At 47.8% G+C, this 18,753-nt stretch overlaps 1 protein-coding gene and 1 long non-coding RNA gene across 2 annotated transcripts in view; one reads left to right on the top strand and one right to left on the bottom strand.

The window, feature by feature from the left end:
* Nucleotides 1-18,753, bottom strand: part of LOC311229790 (inactive pancreatic lipase-related protein 1-like) — a gene marked incomplete at its 3' end in the record, with an annotated part of 53,189 nt that overhangs the window by 28,359 nt on the left and 6,077 nt on the right. The window lies entirely within an intron of this gene.
* On the top strand, nucleotides 10,567-12,628 carry LOC311230184. The gene is made up of 3 exons (XR_014619777.1): nucleotides 10,567-10,668; nucleotides 10,887-10,985; nucleotides 11,259-12,628. It is a non-coding gene; the product is annotated as an uncharacterized lncRNA (long non-coding RNA).

Below are 18,753 nucleotides of genomic sequence, written 5' to 3'. Positions count from 1 at the left end.
CAAGTCCTAGTTCCGCGTAGGAATTTGGCTACCGCACCACTAATGGGACTATTTGTTCATAGTGCGTATATATACTGCGCTACTAAAGTAGGACTTTCTTTTCAGTCCAGTTTCTTACCCTCCAATAGAGTCACAGACGTAAAGCCTCCCCGCGATGCCACGTGTGGGAGTAAGGCCAAGTTCGGCCTACCATCGGTATTGAGACATCGTGTATATTAATATTTGAATAGTCATATTTGGCACTATATCGTCGAGTTGGACGTAGTCTATTAAGCTAATAATAGTCTGTTAATATATAGTGCTTCGTGCGGTGAGAATACTACCGTAGTCAGTACCCCATCGTTTCGGGCAGAGAACTGGCTGCTTACCCAGGGTGGTTGACCCCATGTGAAGCTGCACCCGAGGAGCCCCAGAGCCGACGAGCGAGTGGACCTGTATACCGGATTATTCTACCGACGACAGCCCGCCTTCCCAGGCACGGATTATGCTTTGGATACTTTGATTATTCTATGGATAAAGACCCCCGACACTACCGTGTGTTGGAACCCCCCCCCCTGGAGAGGACGCGAGGTGAGGAGACGCTCTGCAAGACGAGGTCTCTCCACATCTCTCCCCCGTGGACCGGAGAGAGCCGGCCCACAAAGAGTCCACCTGCTTTCATCTGTGGTCCAAGGATCGCCGGCGCATTGAACGGCACTACAGTGGGTTCTCCTGGGATACCCTTGGCCGGACGAGGCAGCTGGATTCTACCCCCCCCCCCCTCCTACTCCTGTCGGCTTACAAGCGACCGGATTAACCCCCTCTAGTGTATCCAGCCTATAATCATTAAAGTATCATTGCTGTTATTCCTTAACTATTCCAGGTCGTATATTTACCACCTGCGCCTTCAGAGATTGGACATTATCTATTGATATACCGACGAATACTCCTTGCCATAAAAGTGCATACTATTTCAATTCATAAATGTAATTAAGTGCTTATTCTACACACCATCGCTGTGTAGGAAATAAAGACCTGTTTCTAATTCGTACATTTGTGTTGGATCCGTTTCATCTACGTGAGAGTGTTCATGATAATATATTTATGCCGTGTACTGGGTGGCCGAATATTAAGTACAAAGGTAGTGGTAGTAAGTATCATATCTAGTAATACAGTCAGGGAATTGTACCCCTCAGTTACAATTGGTCCTTCGAGCCGGATGGTAATCAGTGTAATATTAATATAGTGTTATTAATATTGAAATGGCCTATGATGAACACTCCACGAAACGATCCTCCTAACCAACGCCCGCAGCGCGAACGACGGCTCCCTCAGTACTTAGAGGCTTACGCTGTCAGTCAACAACCTAGTCTTCTACTAACAGTAAACGCGGTAAAACTAGAAAGTAAAAGTATGTCTAACCCCAACGCCCAGACTACCCCGACCATAGAGGCCCCTACGGGCTCTAATGTAACTGACCAAGTTCACGGTGGGGACCAGTGGGAACCAGACATGACTTCACACCCCGCCAGTACTGAAGAAGTAGTCCCCGATGAGTCCCGGGAGGAATACAACGCTACCGAGAAAGAACTCGGCACGGAAGAAGACGGGGAGAGCACCGTGGAGATAGAGCTCCAAGGCTCCGCAAGGAGTACCCCGAGGGAAGGCTCCCCTATACAACCGCCTTCTCCCAGCGAGGCAGAGAGGACCCTACAACAGGCCTTCCTCATCAGCCTGAACGCCGCTGCTGAACGCGACCGACTGCAGATCCAGCAGCGGAGCGAAGAAGAGCATATACGTCTAGAAATAAGACGCATTCAGATGGAAGAGAATGTGGCCCGAGACCGAGCAGACAGCCAGCGAGCAGCTGCTGGTGCTCTACGGGACGCAGAGCGCGACAGACAGCAAGCGCAACTAATAGAACAGCTGATCAGACGGACAACACCCTCTCCCTCCGCCAGAGGCTCCAGGAACTCGTCTAGACACACCTCCAGGGCGGCATCCCCTAGCCGAGTAAACAACCCTGAACTTGACCAACAGACGAGGTCTATACCCCCCACAGACCACCTCCCCCCACCGGTCCAAGCGAGACCTAGCAACCGGGAAGGAGCAGCATATCCTGTGGAGAGGCTAAACCAGAGACTACAAGCACTGGATGACCTAACTGAAGACGAAGAGGAAGAGGAGGAGAACCACGCCCGAAGACAGCACAGTACTCTACCGGACCAGGAGGTCCGGTACAGCCCAGGCTATACTCCCGCGGAGCTGCGCTACAGACCCCCGACTCTATACACGGGTGAGCACGACGCACGACCCGCACCGAGGAACAGCACCTGGACAAGCGGGCCATGGTACACTGCCGGTACCAGCCCATACCAAGGAGCGGGAGGAGACTCGCCTAGGAGGCCTCTCCCCCAACGCTCGCCGATGTATCCACAGTCAGCGTCATACATTGGCACGCCTATGGTACCCGACTTCACCCAAGAGAACCGGGCCCAGTATACAGAACTCCGCATGTGTCTGGAGACCATGTTGGTGGATGTATTGGATGAACGCCACAAATACGCCATCCTACTGCAGCACTTAAAAGTGCCCGCGCACATAATATAGCGCTCGCCTACGCGACTTCCACCACCCCATACACAGCAGCGCTGGTAGCATTGGACCAGAGGTATGGGCGCATATGGGATTACGTGATCCAGGAGATCCGACACATCGACGCTTACCCCCAGCAATAGACAATCGAGCACTGGACGACCTGTCCATCAGAGTGCAGTCCCTGGTAGGGATGTTGGGAGCGCAAAAAGAGAAGGGGAAGTATGAACTTTACGCCAACTCAAATGTGGAAAGGATCCTGGAGAAGCTGCCGCCCGCTCGTCAGGAGCGCTTTAGGCGGCAGAGGGACCACAGAGACCCGAATGGCCCCGAACCGAACCTCCTCGATCTAGCAGACTTCCTGGCGAGAGAAGTCAGCAGCCTACGGCTAGATACATTCGGACGGAGCACCCCTGGCTCCAGAGAAGGAACCAGACGACTAAATGATGGAAGAAGATCGGTGACTGTGATGCACCAATCGGAGTCAGTACCGAGCAGCAGGAGCCACAGTACCCCCTCCAGAACGGAGAAGTGGAAGATAGTGTGCCCCTACTGTGAGAAAGAACACTGGCTAGCGCAATGTGACTCCTTCCCCAAGCTGAACGCGGAGGAAGCAGGTCAATGGATAAAGTCCAACAAGCGCTGTTTTCGCTGTGCGCGCTCACACATGGCAGCCGAATGCCGCTTAAAGAAAAGGTGCACCAAGTGCGATGGAGCCCATCTGGACATACTTCACGACAGTAACAGACGGCGCCCTTCACCTGCACCATCCAGCCGCAAAGCGAGCGTCATGTACATCGATCCCGCCAGCAGCAGTGGAGCCCGAGTACTCCTAAAAGTAGTGCGTGTGACACTAAGCTACCAGAATAAAGTCCTGGACACTTACGCCCTCGATGACGGGTCAGAGAAGACCCTGCTGCTCGCCTCCGCTGCGGCCCAGCTAGGGCTGCGGGGAAGCGAAACCCAAATGACAATTCGGACAATAAGACGAGATTTGAAGACGATAAAGGGCGAGAATGTCTCATTCTCTATCGCAGCAAGCGGCCAGCCTGAGCGACGGTACCAGATTGCAGACGCTTTCACCAGCCAAGAAATAGGACTGTCGCGGTACACATACCCCGTCGCCAAGCTGATGGAGAAATATGCACATCTGCGCAAGTTACCGATCCCGCTCATAGACAATGCTATGCCGACCCTGTTGATAGGCTCCGACCATGCAGACCTCATTGTCCCGATAGACCGGGTTCATACCGGACCCCGAGGCTGTCCTGCAGCAGTCGAGACCCGTTTGGGATGGACTCTCCAAGGCCCGCTCGCCAAATCTCTCAACCGAAGTACAGCCACTAGATGTCTCCACTCCCGAGTCACAGAGGGAGAAACCGCACTCCTGCAACACGTAGAGCGGCTATGGAGCTTGGAACAAATGCCCTTTAAGAATGGAAAGAAAGACATTCGCTCTAAAGATGACATTTACGCCATTCACCTCCTCGAGACAGGGACCAAGAGAGTCCCGGTCAACGGCGTGTTGAGATACGCCACGCCACTCCTGCGGCGAGAAGGAATGCCTACTTTCCACGCCAAGACAGACGCCATAGAACGGTACCTGCTGAACACGGAGCGGCGCTTAGCCAAGAACCCCGCCCAAGAGAGTGTATACCGCGCTGAGATTGAGAAGCTCATCACAGCGGGACACGTCACAAAGATGGACATTAAAGAGGCTGACCAGACCACTGAATCGTGGTACGTGCCCCACCACAAGGTCCATCACAACGGTAAAGACCGCATAGTATTTAACTGCAGCTACCAGATCGGATCCCAAAATCTGAATAAAGAGTTACTGCCCGGTCCCACACTCGGCCCCTCCCTACTCGGCGTTCTACTCCGCTTCCGCCAGGAAAAGGTGGCCATCAGCGGGGACATTAAAGGAATGTTCCTGCAGGTGAGATTAGTAGAGGCGGACAAGCCCCTGTTACGGTTCCTATGGAGAGAGAAGCCAGGAGATGAGCACCCAGCCATCTACCAATGGGAAGTCCTCCCCTTCGGAACGACGTGCAGCCCCTGCTGTGCGACATTTGCACTACAGAAACATGTAGCAGAGGACCCAGCAGCGGACGAAGAGGTCCGACACAGCGTAAAGAACAGCTTCTACGTAGACAACTGTCTACAAAGCCTTTCAACCCAGGAAGAAGCCGAGGCTCTCCTGATTAAACTCCGCGCCTCATTGATCAAAGGCGGCTTTGATCTCAGGCAGTGGGCCAGCAGCGATCCGCAAGTACTGCGCAGCCTCTCCTCCGAGGACAAGGCAGCCAGCAGCGAGACCTGGATGGCTACAATCCCGGGAGAAGCCCAGGAGATGACCCTGGGATTGGTGTGGCGATTCAAAACAGATTCGCTTCACTACAGACACAAGCCCCTGACTACGGAGCAGGGAAGGCCGGCGGCGGCGCCGACCACCAGACGGAGTGTGTACACAACACTCGCCCGACAATATGACCCGCTAGGATGTATTCTACCGTACACCACCAGGGCAAAAATGATTGTACGAGCATTGTGGGACAAGGACCAGGGCTGGGACGACCCCATTCCCGCACACCTTTCATCCACCTGGAGAGAGTGGGAGATGGAGCTCCACTCACTCCCAGGCGTTAATATGCGCCGAAGCTACTTCCCACCCACGGTGAGGCCAGAGACATGTAAAATGGACTTACACGTCTTCAGTGACGCCTCAGAGGTCGCATACGGATCAGTAGCCTACTTGCGGGCCCAAGACCAGGGGGGAGAGATCTACACAGCATTTGTCCTCGCCCGCTCGAGAATAGCCCCACGCAAGCAACAATCTATCCCACGTCTAGAGCTCTGCGCAGCCCTAGCCGGAGCGCACCTAGCCACGCTCATCCAACGTGAGCTCACCATACCGGTGTCTAGAACAATCCTGTGGTCAGATTCCACGACGGTACTCGCCTGGATCAAATCGGACTCATGCAAGTACAAAGTCTTCGTGGGAGTCAGAGTCACCGAGATTCAAGACTTAACCGAAGAGTTAACCGGAGAAACAGAGTGGCGCTACGTTGATACAAAACAGAACCCAGCTGACGTCATCACCCGGGGGATGCCCCTGGATGACCTCACCCGTCGCAATGTCTACAGTGACGGCCCCGCATTCCTAAGACTCCCGGAAGGACAGTGGCCCATGCCTATCCCGAGGGAAGCAAGTCCAGAGGAGGTGGAAATTAAGAAGTCTGTGTTCTGTGGATTGAGCACCGTAGCCTCCACCGACCCTAACATAAACGATTGCACGTCCATAGAGAGTGCACAACAAAGAACATTCCTGCGGTACCACCCGGAGTGCAAGTCCCCCGCTGATATGTCAGCAGCTAATTACGAGGAAGCAGAATTGCTTCTACTGCAGCGAGCCCAGAGAGACTCGTTCCCCGATGAATTGGCCTGTCTGCAGGGAGGAAAGCCCGTCCCATCCGACAGCAGATTAATTCACCTGGCCCCCGAGAGCGACGCTCACACCCTCATCAGAGTGGGTGGTCGCCTACGCAGAGCCCCCAATCTACCGGATGACATTAAATACCCGATCGTATTGAACAGCCGACACAAGGTCACAGAGCTGATTATAAAGAAATACGATGAGGATGTACATCACGCAGGAGCAGAAAGAGTCTTCGCGGAAATCAGACGTCGTTACTGGATCCTACAAGGAAGAGAGGCGGTACGACGCTTCCAACGAACATGTCTAGACTGCCGCAAGTGGCGCGCGCAGCCCAGCATACCAAGGATGGCTGACCTTCCTCCATGTCGCCTCCGAATCGGTGACAAGCCATTCCACTCAACGGGTATGGACTGCTTTGGCCCGCTGCACATAAAGAAAGGAAGAGGAACCGAGAAGCGGTGGGGTATTGTATTCAAATGCATGACCACCAGAGCGATACACATCGAGCTTCTCCCGACCATGAGCACAGACTCATTCCTTATGGCCTTCCGTAGATTCACATCACGGAAGGGAAGACCGTCTACCCTATTGTCCGATCATGGGACAAACTTCAAAGGCGGCGAAAGAGAGCTGAGAGAGAGCTTCCAAGCTATGGACCCAGAACTTAAGACCCACCTCGCTCCAGCACAGGTTGATTTCCAATTCAACCCCCCAAACGCACCCCACTTCGGTGGCACTTGGGAACGAGAAGTGCGCTCCATAAAGACAGCCCTGTACGCAGTACTTGGGGCCCAGACTGTGGCGGAAGAAGTCCTACTGACAGTCCTCACGGAGATTGAGGGAGTACTTAACTCGAAGCCCCTCGGATATGTCTCCAGTGATGTGGCGGATATCGACCCAGTTACCCCCAACACACTCCTGATGGGGCGGCTAGATCCTGCATTACCCCAGACAATGTACCGGCCTGAAGAAGCGAACGGCCGACGAATGTGGAGGTACAGCCAAGTATTAGCCGACAAGTTTTGGAACAGTTTCCTACTGCACTACCTACCGTCTCTACAGACCCGCCAGAAGTGGGTAAAGGAGAGAGACAATTTGACAGAAGGAACAGTCGTCATGATTATTGATCAATCACTGCCCAGAGCTATGTGGCCGGCCGGCCGCGTAAGCAAAGTGATCACCGGTGCCGACGGCAAGGTCCGAGCAGCTGAAGTGCTCGTCCAGGGTCGCACTTACACCCGTCCCGTGGCAAGGCTCATAGAACTGCCTCGACTCCCAGACACAATCGATGATGACCATGACCCTACAACCCTATGACTTTGTGAAGTTGACTGACCCCTACAGCAAACCCTTATGTATAAATAGACAACGCGATTAATCTGTCTCTGTTTAACTGATTAGGTCTGGGACCTATTCAGGGGGTGGCTGTTGTGAAGGGCCAGATTAAACCGAATATATATATTTATTTATATATATATATTTAATTGTATTTGTATATTCTCTAATATTCCCTGATATCCCTTTGCTGAAGTGCTCCTTTAAATAAATCCCTGACAGAAACCCACACCCAAGGAAGATTGTTTGGGTTTTTTATTGTTGTCTACACATTTTTGCATTCATGCAAAGACCACTAATTTAGAACGTTTTATCGTAATAATTTCCCCAAACTGTTGTGTGCTGCCTTTAACACAAATAAATAAATGGAGCTCAACTAAATACAATCACCAAGTGATACATTTGTATATTTTTCCATACTGAAAATATATATTTTGTGTGTTAAAAGTATATTTCTAATTCTACTCATATGTATTTAGTATATTTGATATTTATTTTTGGTTATGTGCTTTCATGTACTAATTCAAAGCACATGTTTAGTATGATAGTCAATATTAAAAAGAAACTGAGCTGTCTACCAAACACAAGTAATACTTGTAAAAGTTGTAGTTGTAGTAAAAGTGTATACTATTTTATTAGCAAAAGTAACAAAAAATACATCAAAAGTATAATTAGTACATCTTAAAGGATAACTCCACTATTTTGGGAAATTAGCTTATTTAACATCTTCCCTGGAGTTAGACAAGAAGATGCATACCTTTTTTGTCTCTGTGCGTGCATTTTAGCTTTGGGAATAGATGCTCCGTTAGCATAGCTTAGCTTCATCACTGGAAGTGAGGCAGGACAGTAGCCTTACAGTGCCTTACAGTGTATTGCAAGGTCTGACATTGACCAAACTTGATATGCATGACCTTGGTGGGCTCTAGGTCAACTCCTGAAAAGGGGGTCAATGTCAGACCTTGCAATCAAAAGTTAGGGGCGCACTGAAATTATGGCAAGGGTTATTAGCCCCCTAACTTTTGATTGCAAAGTCTGACATTGACCCCCTTTTCAGGAGTTGACCTAGAGCCCACCAAGGTCATGCATATCAAGTTTGGTCAATGTCAGACCTTGCAATACACTGTAAGGCACTGTAAGGCTACTGTCCTGCCTCACTTCCAGTGATGAAGCTAAGCTATGCTAACGGAGCATCTATTCCCAAAGCTAAAATGCACGCACAGAGACAAAAAAGGTATGCATCTTCTTGTCTAACTCCAGGGAAGATGTTAAATAAGCTAATTTCCCAAAATAGTGGAGTTATCCTTTAAGTACAACCTTTAACACACTAAGTACAACATCAGTGGTTTCAGTTTAACAAAACTTTAGATTACTTACTGAATACATAAAAAGTATACTAGTAAAGTACTTTCATAAATATTTTTTTACTTGGGCAGACTTTCTCTTTGCCCTCATTTCTAGGCCTAGGTGAGAAGAACCACCGAGAGAGAGAGCCAGTGCTGTTGTGCAGTTCCTGCTAGCCGCGGGGGGGGGGGGGGCAGTATAACAGAAGGGAGCGCTGGAATTCTGTAGTGCTCCCACTGTCCTGTGGAGGGCGCTCTAGACGTGTAGTCCGCCGGAAATATACAAGAAGAAGAAGAAGAAGAAGAAGAAGAAGAAGAAGAAGAAGAAGAAGAAGAAGAAGAAGAAGAAGAAGAAGAAGAAGAAGAAGAAGAAGAAGAAGAAGAAGAAGAATGCGCATGCGCGTGCACTGCACTCAAGAACGCGCGCTGAACTCGACTCGTCGCGGACTCGCGTGTACCACCTGGCTACCTCGCATAAGCATAACAATAATACAACTGTATACACACTGTATAAGTTAACAGTACAGTTCAACTGCAAGGATGCCACCGTCCAAGAAGAGGAAGACACTCGTTCAAAGCAAACTTAGTTTTGCTAAACCAGCAGTGGACGCCAGGAGCAGGAAGGCAAGTAACAGGCAACAGCGTTTGAACATCTTTTTATTTATTTGTAATATAGGCCTAATGTATTTTGTCCAGATTGACTAAGATAGGCTATTTGCCTGTTTTGTTTCTCTTGAAAATAATCGTGGTTCATGAGACGTGACAAATGTGTTTACAGAGTCCATCAGCAACAATGTGATTCACTGATTAATCTTGTGGTGACAAAAATGCAGATATATTCTTCTGCTGTCATAACAAGTCCAAAGAAAAATGTATTTGCCACGCGATCACATTGGAAGCATAATAATAAAATAGAAATATTATTTCAGTTTGTTTTTGTTTGTAATCTATGCATGTGGATGGAATATAGTGAATCAATGAGAGGGGTGGCCAACCCGCGCGGCTTTTTGCCCGCCAATGTGTGGCTCCTCCCTCCATTAAACAAATAATAATTATTATATATATATATAATTTTTTTTTAATGTTTCATTTGCATGTTCTTGGTATCTGGTTATAGGGACATCTATGGATCTCAGGGAATGTATTCCCAGTGTCAGAAATACTGTGTCTGTTACTAGGCTTGAGTAAATTGTAATGAACCAAAGGAGAATATCAATTAAATTATATATACATTTTTTTTTTATCTTTGACTGTGAATGACACCATGCTCAAATTGACCAGACCTGAAAAATCTAAGCAAAAGGGAAGATGATTAAACGGAAGGTTTTGTAGATACAGTACTGAATTCTGCCATCCAGACACATGCAATTTGAAATATGATTATAGAAAAGGTTGAGAAATGCTGGTATATATGGTGTGGCTCTTTGTAGTACCACATTCATTTTTGCGGCTCTTAGTCTCTGACTGGTTGGCCACCCCTAGACCATTCATGCAAAACCATGAAAGCATGCTTTGACATAGGCCTTGCTGTTCATAATAATCACATGCTGCTTAAATCTGTTGAATTAGCTAAACCAGAAACAAATCATGCAGTAATGACTAATGGGAACCAGGATATGTGTTCTAATATTTTCCCTCTGTTTGTGTTTTTTCCGCAGGGAGATGAACAAACTGCTAGGCCTGTTACACCACTGCCAGACACACAGCAGCTCCCACCACCACTGTATGATAAAAATGGTGATTTGAAGAAACGCAAACAGGCAAGTAACAGTATTGTTAGATTCACAACCTGCCATGAATACAATGCGTTACATTCCATTCCTAGGCGCAGTTAGGCATCTTCTAATATTTTCTCTCTCTTTTTTTGTTTTGTTTATTCAGCAAGGAGATGAAACTGCTATGCCTCCTAAATGTACACGCACACTGCCAGTGGATGCACAGCAGCTGCCACTATCACCACCACTGAATGACAGAAATGATGTAAGTAACAATAATGTCTTAACAAGAATAAGTATTTTACTGTGTAGTGTGGTCTATGCATGAGGTTGGAGAGAGAGGGGGGTCTTGAGTAATGGTTCAGCAGATACAGTTGGACCATTCACACAACCTGCTGTGAATAAACTGTTACATTCCATTCCTAGGGGCAGTTGGGCATCATCTAATGTTTTCTCCCTCTTTTTTTTGTTTTGTTTATTCAGCAAGGAGATGAAACTGCTATGCCTCCTACATGTACACACACACTGCCAGTGGATGCACAGCAGCTGCCCCTATCACCACCACTGAATGACAGAAATGATGTAAGTAACAATAATGTCTTGACAGAATAAGTATTTTACTGTGTAGTGGATGGTTGGATAGGATGGAATAGACACAGAAGCTCCCTGCCCCCTCCCCTCAGGTTTGGTGTGAACGATGGTCTGACTCAGGCAGAGCACCGTTCACACCAAACCTGTGAATGTGATTGCCATGAAATGGGTTGCATGCCATCCCTAGAGGCAATTAGTCTCATTGTCTTTCAAATGCTGGGAATGTGTTTTGATGTGTTTTTCTCTCATTGTTTGTTTTTTCAGCAGGGAGATGGAATTGTTGCACCCGATTCCAGTACATGTTCACCGTTTCCTGACCCTGACACTATGAAAGTAGCAGAACTGATGGCTACACGTAATTTGTTCCATTCTGTGTACTATTTAGTAGAACAGGACATGCCGTTTTCAGATCATTTTGAGCTGCTGCAATTACTAGATGACACTGGGTCTGGCACTGCATGTGTCTCCAGCTTGCATGGAAGAGATATTGCAGCAAAGATCACCAAGCATATAGGTTCAGAAATGTGCAAAAAAATCTGCAAATCAATCCAATCCATAGAAGGTAAAATTTCTATTCTGATTGATGAGTCAACTATCCTTGCAGCTAAAACTACACTGATTGTGTACCTCAAAGCTGAACATGACAAGAACCTGGACCCAGAGTTCTTATTTTTAGATCTGATTGAACTTCCCAACCAAAAAGCAGAAACAATTATGCACCATCTATTGAAATGCCTCAGTGAACATGGCTTTGATGATGCATATTTGAAGAAGCACTTAGTTGCATTTGCAAGTGATGGAGCCAATGCCATGTTGGGACACAAAGCCGGTATAGCTACAAAACTGTCTGAACTGTATCCTAACATATTGACCTGGCATTGCTTAAATCACCGGCTGGAACTTGCTGTAGGTGACACGGTCAATGATATCACAGCTATGAACCATTTCCAGATGTTTATGGATAAATTGTATACTGTGTACATTGGATCAGTACTAAACCAAGATCAACTGAAAGTGTGTTCAGCCAGCCTGGAAAAACACGTGAGGAACATTGGCCTTGTGCCAGACACAAGATGGGTATCCAGTTCTTTCCTCACAGTGTCTGCAGTGTGGGATGGTTTTGACTCACTTTGTGCTCACTTCAGCATGGCAATGACAGACGAGAGACGACAGAGCTCTGATAGGAAAACATATGCAGCTCTATTCAGGCAAATTACTTCATGTCAGTTTTTGCTAGATTTAGCACTACTGTATGACACCCTAAGTGAGTTAAGCATTCTTTCAGAAGCTCTGCAAAACCGCAACATGACACTAACCTCTGCAGACAAACGTATGAGGCGTTGCATTAAATTCATTGATGCAATGGGAGAAAAACAAGGCAACAAAGTCCTTGAAGCTGAAACTGCAGTAAAAGAAGGTCAGTTTGGCACAGTTATTCTGACAGACAGACCAAAAATGGTTTCCATCAACCGGAAACAGTTTCTCAGAAGTCTGAGTGATAATCTAACCAATCAGTTGTTCACCACTGCATCTTTTAAGGGGTCAACATTAGTTGCACAGAAAGAGTCTGAAGCACAGTATGTTCAATTGCTTGCACAACTCCAAGTCCTTGAATGTAAAAGCTGGTGTGGTAAATATTGACGATGAATTTCATAATTAATATGTGTGAATAAATTAGAGAACCATAAATGTAAAGCCAGATGTACCTTTCAATAGCAGAGTGGACTCAGTGGCTAAACAGTCTCAACTGTCAGTTGAGACAGCTGCATCAGATAACAGCTGCAACAGTTATTTCAACCCCCACTCAAGCAATGACTAAATTAGAGAACAAACGACACCTTCTCGAACTGACTATATGTAAATGCTGATCAGAGAAAGCTGGGTTGACCACAGGGCAGACCAGTTTAGACTTGTTGAAGCATGGACACTAACTCACAAACAAAGTAATCGATTAATCAACTGTTTAGTATCAAAAGGTCTCATATGATGTCTGGTATCAGTCTTAGAAAGCACTGACTGTACTTGGATGATATTAGACATCTATAGCCATACCAAAGGGTTAAAGCGATCATGTCACACCCCCCCTCGTGAGACAAGCCAGGTCCCTTCATCTCAGCAAAAGATCACACGGACGTGGGCCACCGATGGGCCCCTTCTGTCCCATCACGTCCCCACAACCCCAGGGGGGGGGGCTGCCAGCGCCCACAAGGACACCCCCCACAAGCAGACGCTGGATTGGACCAGCCATATGTATTATTGGCTAGAAATGATAGGATATAAGGCCCTACATAGGGTTATTCAGGAGCTCTCAGGCCGGAACCACCAACTAGAGGGGTCTGGGGGCTCCCCCACCGCTGAACCACCCAGAAACAACTGTGAGCTGATTGCATTTTACGTGAGTAAAATCATGGGAAACACCAAATGGTTGTTTATAGATTAGAGTAATGTTGTACAGATCCCTGATCTGTAAACCAGATTTACTCATGTATAATGTGTACAGTAAACCATGTATGTTCAAATTATGTTAACCAGGTGACTGTTTGATGTGCAGTATTGAGGTTTGAGATGCAAACCTGATTGTGATATTTCTGTACAACAGACAGCTGTTAAGGTTATCTGATCATCTTTTGTATGTAGAAGTCAACCTTCTATTCACCTTGGACTCCTGGCTCTGATCAAATAAATCAGCTGAGTTGAACTACAATTCTGGTTTGTCTGGCGTACACGTTTTATTCTTCATCTGCATTAAGCCAGATGAGGAGACCAACCATTCTATCAAGTATGAATCTTTCCTCCTCCGTCCAGATAATCAATCTCATTGTATTGTACTACAATAACCACAAATTATTGTAGGAAGTCTGTGGGATTTTACTACAGAAATGGTGCCGTGCTGCCCCACCCTTTGTGTCTCCCCCTGGAAAGGTGCGGTAGGGTCTTGTAATATGTATCATATCTGGATCTTGCTGTGTGTTGGGGACACGGGGCGAAGAGCTGGGGTGTTGCTGCGTTTGAAGTGATTAACGATGGGCTTGTTGTCTGAATGGATGAGGGAGAGGAGCAGGATGGAGGTTGGTTGTGTACGCCACTGTTTGGGGCCCGCGGTGAATATGGCGTCTGCATGCATGGGTTGGGGGTTGCGGTGTCTTAGCCTGTGTGTCCGGAGGTATGACGATCGCGCTTGTTGTGCAGTGAACATGCAAACGTAGGCTTTTTGTGTTTGTGTGTTCATTCAGACACAGGAGGCCGGTCTCGGCCCAGCGGGCCACGGGGGTTAGTTAACTAGTATGGAATGTACTTTATGAACTATACGGGGGAGTTGCACCAAGAAGGGTGGTGGCGCACAGACTATCTGGTCATGTTGTGGAAGATAGCGTCGCATGACGGCAGGTAAAAGGCTTTTCTTGCTAGGAAGCACGGTTATTCTGTTGTATACGACAGGGGCGCGTTCTGAGTATATAATTGCCCTAAAATTATTCTCAGGAAGAGGGCGCAGGTAAGACGAGGAGATTTGACTGTTCTGAAATGGAAGGGGAGCTGGGTCCAAGGTGCATTGTGTCCCTGCTTGTAGTCACAGATAGCGGGACGGGGACCGTGAGTGACGGGTCAGTATGGGCATAATTGCGTCGGGCTAAGGGTTCTGTTACTATTTCAGAACATACGAGTCAAGTATGGTGAAAGGTTGTTAGACCCTGGCATGATCAGCGCAGGGGTCTGTGCGATTGCAGGATTAAAACGTAGTAGTTAATGGAAATGTAGGGTGCCGGCGTGTTCAGGGTGCGTTATCCTTTTTAAGCTTGAGCGAAACCGGCCTGTTGATTAATTACGTTCGCTGTGATACAAAAACGATTCGGTCGAACTGACTGATAAGTACTTAATGGTTTTGTTATGATATTTTAATGACCAACGGACATATTATGTTTGAGGCGAGTCCCTGCTGTTGGTTGGGGCTAGCTGGCTAGCTCTGTGGAAAAGTCCGCGGTGAAGCTGGGGACGTTACGATGGCGTTATGAGAGAATTGATTAAACACTGTGGCGGCGATTACAAGTAAGAGGCGGTTGAGACGCAGGGTGGCAAAATTGTGGCCGTTTTGAGGGTTATTATTAATGCGGTAATGTGGTAAATGATATTAAGGGGTCGCTGCTTGGTGACGTCATAGTGTTGTGGAGAGTATGTAACGTTCGCGGTGCTATGGAGTGAGGCGGAGAAGGTAGGAGAAAGGGTTCGTGTTGAACTATGTGTGCGGCGTTGGTTGGTGTAAATGTTTTAAAAATTATTTTCTGTTAGAGTGGTTGGCTATTTTAGGCTTGTGTGAGTTGTTTATGCTTTGGATGGTACTGAGCGAATTGCGTGGATGAACGGATCTTGAAAGGAACGGCTCCCGTGAGGGCCTTGAACGTCGCATTAGAGCTGGCTAAAGCTAGTTAGCTTGCATGCCGTTGTTTTGTGGCGTTTGGGGGGCGGCATATGTTACGTTTCGAGTTTTGAGAAAGATGTTGGGGAAGGGGTAAAGAAACGTGATAAATGTCGTGACAGTTTATGAATATCGGGGCAGGTTATTATGTTGTCGTGGCAGACCTTGGTTGTCATAGCAACGTTAACAGCCGCTTCGGTTGCCACTGCGCATGCGCGGTACAACGTGGATGGGGTCTCGTGCATTCGGAATGGTTCGCTCAGGGGATAGAAACGGGTAAGAGGGGATTCTGCATTTTGTAATATGGCGGTGTTTGTATATTGTGCATTGTATTTTTGTGTAAGCAGGGGAAGCGGTAACATGTATAGGGATTGATTAGAAATATGTACAGCTCAATACACACAATTGTTGAGGGGATGCAGACCAGAGGAAGACTTTTGTCTTGTTTACATCAGGGTCCCCCAGTTTCAATTCATCAGATAGTCAGTCAGTACTGCTACAACTACATACCAGATTTGCAAATTCAGTCACCCGTGTTAAAATTGAGAGTGGCTATGGGCTGAATTTGGAAAATGGCTCTACACTAGAGTTACATGTTGCTTGCAGTAAAATCAGTTTAGGACTAACCACTATAAATGTTATGCTGAGATGAAACATGCTTACATGTAAAATGTTCTGTAGTTGATAGCGTATTTCCAGTTTTTTAATTTGTGTAACGTGTGCAATGGAAAGCTTGAGGATAATAATGTTGTGTTTTATGTAGCTTGAATTAAGATGCTTGTATAGAATGCATGGATGTTGAAATGTCAGATGTTAATACTTGATATAGCTTTGATGACACCATTGATTTAAATAGGATAATGTTTATATTAGTTGCTAAATGTTTTATAGTGAAATTTGATACAAGCCCGGTTGTGGAGCAGGATAATTTACTGATGCTTGTTATGCCTTGCACTATATAGTATTGTATATTAGTACACTGCGCAGTATTGTATATTGTATGGTAACTACGTTTGGTTTATATGCTATTTTGATGACTGTATGATGGTGTACTACGTTTAGACTCTAGGGGACAGCTGCCCCTGGGGAATGAAATGTGTGAGTGTTACCCTGTTTGGTGTTTACAGGAGGGCCCGAGGGGGGTCGTGCATACAGCGGTTGTTTACAATGGCTGTTTGTTCTTTTATGACAGGATGGAGTGAGATTAGATGCAGCAGGAGAGGGTCAGAGGTGAAGATGAAGGAGACAGTTAGGGAGGGGATTAGGCACCCCGAACCTCTAGCTGTCAACAGGCGGCAGTGGGCTCGCAAGAGTCTGGGCGCACGTTAAACACATTCTATAGTGCTGGGGAGAAACTGAAGGCCCTCGTGCGTAACGAGGTATGAAATAACATACCACTGTGGCACCGCCTAGTCGGCCCAGGAAACGTCGCACATAAATTGGTGTGGGCACTGGGTGGTACGTGGGCGACAGTCCACACCTAGGAGCAGGGCGGTGCACCGGAGGGGGCACAGCTCCTGCCGTGAACAGGCAAGGCTGGCGAAAACGGTCAATATTTCCATGCCCAGAGCAAGCGGGGTGGGGACAAGACCGTCGGTTTCTAAACTGAGTGGCTGATAGGTACTACGGACAGTCAGCTGCTTGGGGTCCTGACTTGATGACGGACTATGAGGTCGCTATCGACTGGGTCGCCAGCCGGTCAGGAGAGCGTTATGACCCCTGCTTATAGTCACAGATAGCGGGACGGGGACCGTGAGTGACTGGACAGTATGGGCATAAATGCACTTGGCTCAATGTACAGTCAGGCCACGGTAACCTTACTAGCCGATACAGGGTTAGTAGGCGAGCTGTGCTTCTGTGATCAGTGTTTTTGAAAAGAAAATGCTGGGAAGCAGAGGGATGAGGGGTGTCAATTCAGAGGAATCTGAATTGTCTCTCCTAAGATTGGAAAGGGACCCAGCCTTAAACTGCACCGGAAAGTAAAATAAGGGGACTTCTTCTGTTCATGTGAGGAGACCTTAGCCTGGAAGTGGAGGCCTGTATCCTTGGTTGGGTGAGAGGGGGTCCAGTGTAGGCGGCAATGCGGCCCTGAAAAAGCCGGTTTCCCCACACGTGGTATCTCCTGATCCTGGAGGGGAGAGGTGCATCTAAGTAGGGCAAGGAGTGCATCCGAACGGGAGGAGGGTACTCTTAACTGGAAGGAGGTTAAAAGGGTCAAAGCGTGGAGCGTGAGATACATTGGATCAGATCAATGGCAGTTAGGGAGGGGATTAGGCACCCCGAACCTCTAGCTGTCAACAGGCGGCAGTGGGCTCGCAAGAGTCTGGGCGCACGTTAAACACATTCTATAGTGCTGGGGAGAAACTGAAGGCCCTCGTGCGTAACGAGGTATGAATTAACATACCACTGTGGTACCGTCTAGTCGGCCCTGATGTCGCATGTAAGGTAAATGTTGGCACGGGGTGGTACGTGGGCGACAGTCCACACCTAGGAGCAGGGCGGTGCACCGTAGGGGGCACAGCTCCTGCCATGAACAGGCAAGGCTGGCGAAAACGGTCAATATTTCCATGCCCAGAGCAAGCGGGGTGGGGACAAGACCGTCGGTTTCTAAACTGAGTGGCTGATAGGTACTACGGACAGTCAGCTGCTTGGGGTCCTGACTTGATGACGGACTATGAGGTCGCTATCGACTGGGTCGCCAGCCGGTCAGGAGAGCGTTATGACCCCTGCTTATAGTCACAGATAGCGGGACGGGGACCGTGAGTGACTGGACAGTATGGGCATAAATGCACTTGGCTCAATGTACAGTCAGGCCACGGTAACCTTACTAGCCGATACAGGGTTAGTAGGCGAGCTGTGCTTCTGTGATCAGTGTTTTTGAAAAGAAAATGCTGGGAAGCAGAGGGATGAGGGGTGTCAATTCAGAGGAATCTGAATTGTCTCTCCTAAGATTGGAAAGGGACCCAGCCTTAAACTGCACCTGAAAGTAAAATAAGGGGACTTCTTCTGTTCATGTGAGGAGACCTTAGCCTGGAAGTGGAGGCCTGTATCCTTGGTTGGGTGAGAGGGGGTCCAGTGTAGGCGGCAATGCGGCCCTGAAAAAGCCGGTTTCCCCACACGTGGTATCTCCTGATCCTGGAGGGGAGAGGTGCATCTAAGTAGGGCAAGGAGTGCATCCGAACGGGAGGAGGGTACTCTTAACTGGAAGGAGGTTAAAAGGGTCAAAGCGTAAGTGGTCCCATTACGTTTTGCATAATGATTAACCATTTGGCGTCTCTTGAGAAATATTTGACATATTGTATAAGGAAAATTTGTTCTGTGTTTTTGTTCCCTTGCAGTTCAGGCGGA

The sequence above is a fragment of the Notolepis coatsorum genome, assembly GCF_963971535.1.
Source record: "Notolepis coatsorum genome assembly, chromosome: 6".
NCBI classification, from domain to species: Eukaryota; Metazoa; Chordata; class Actinopteri; order Aulopiformes; family Paralepididae; genus Notolepis; species Notolepis coatsorum.
The sequence above is the reverse complement of the archived record's forward strand: the minus strand, read 5'-3'. Positions and strand labels throughout refer to the sequence as shown.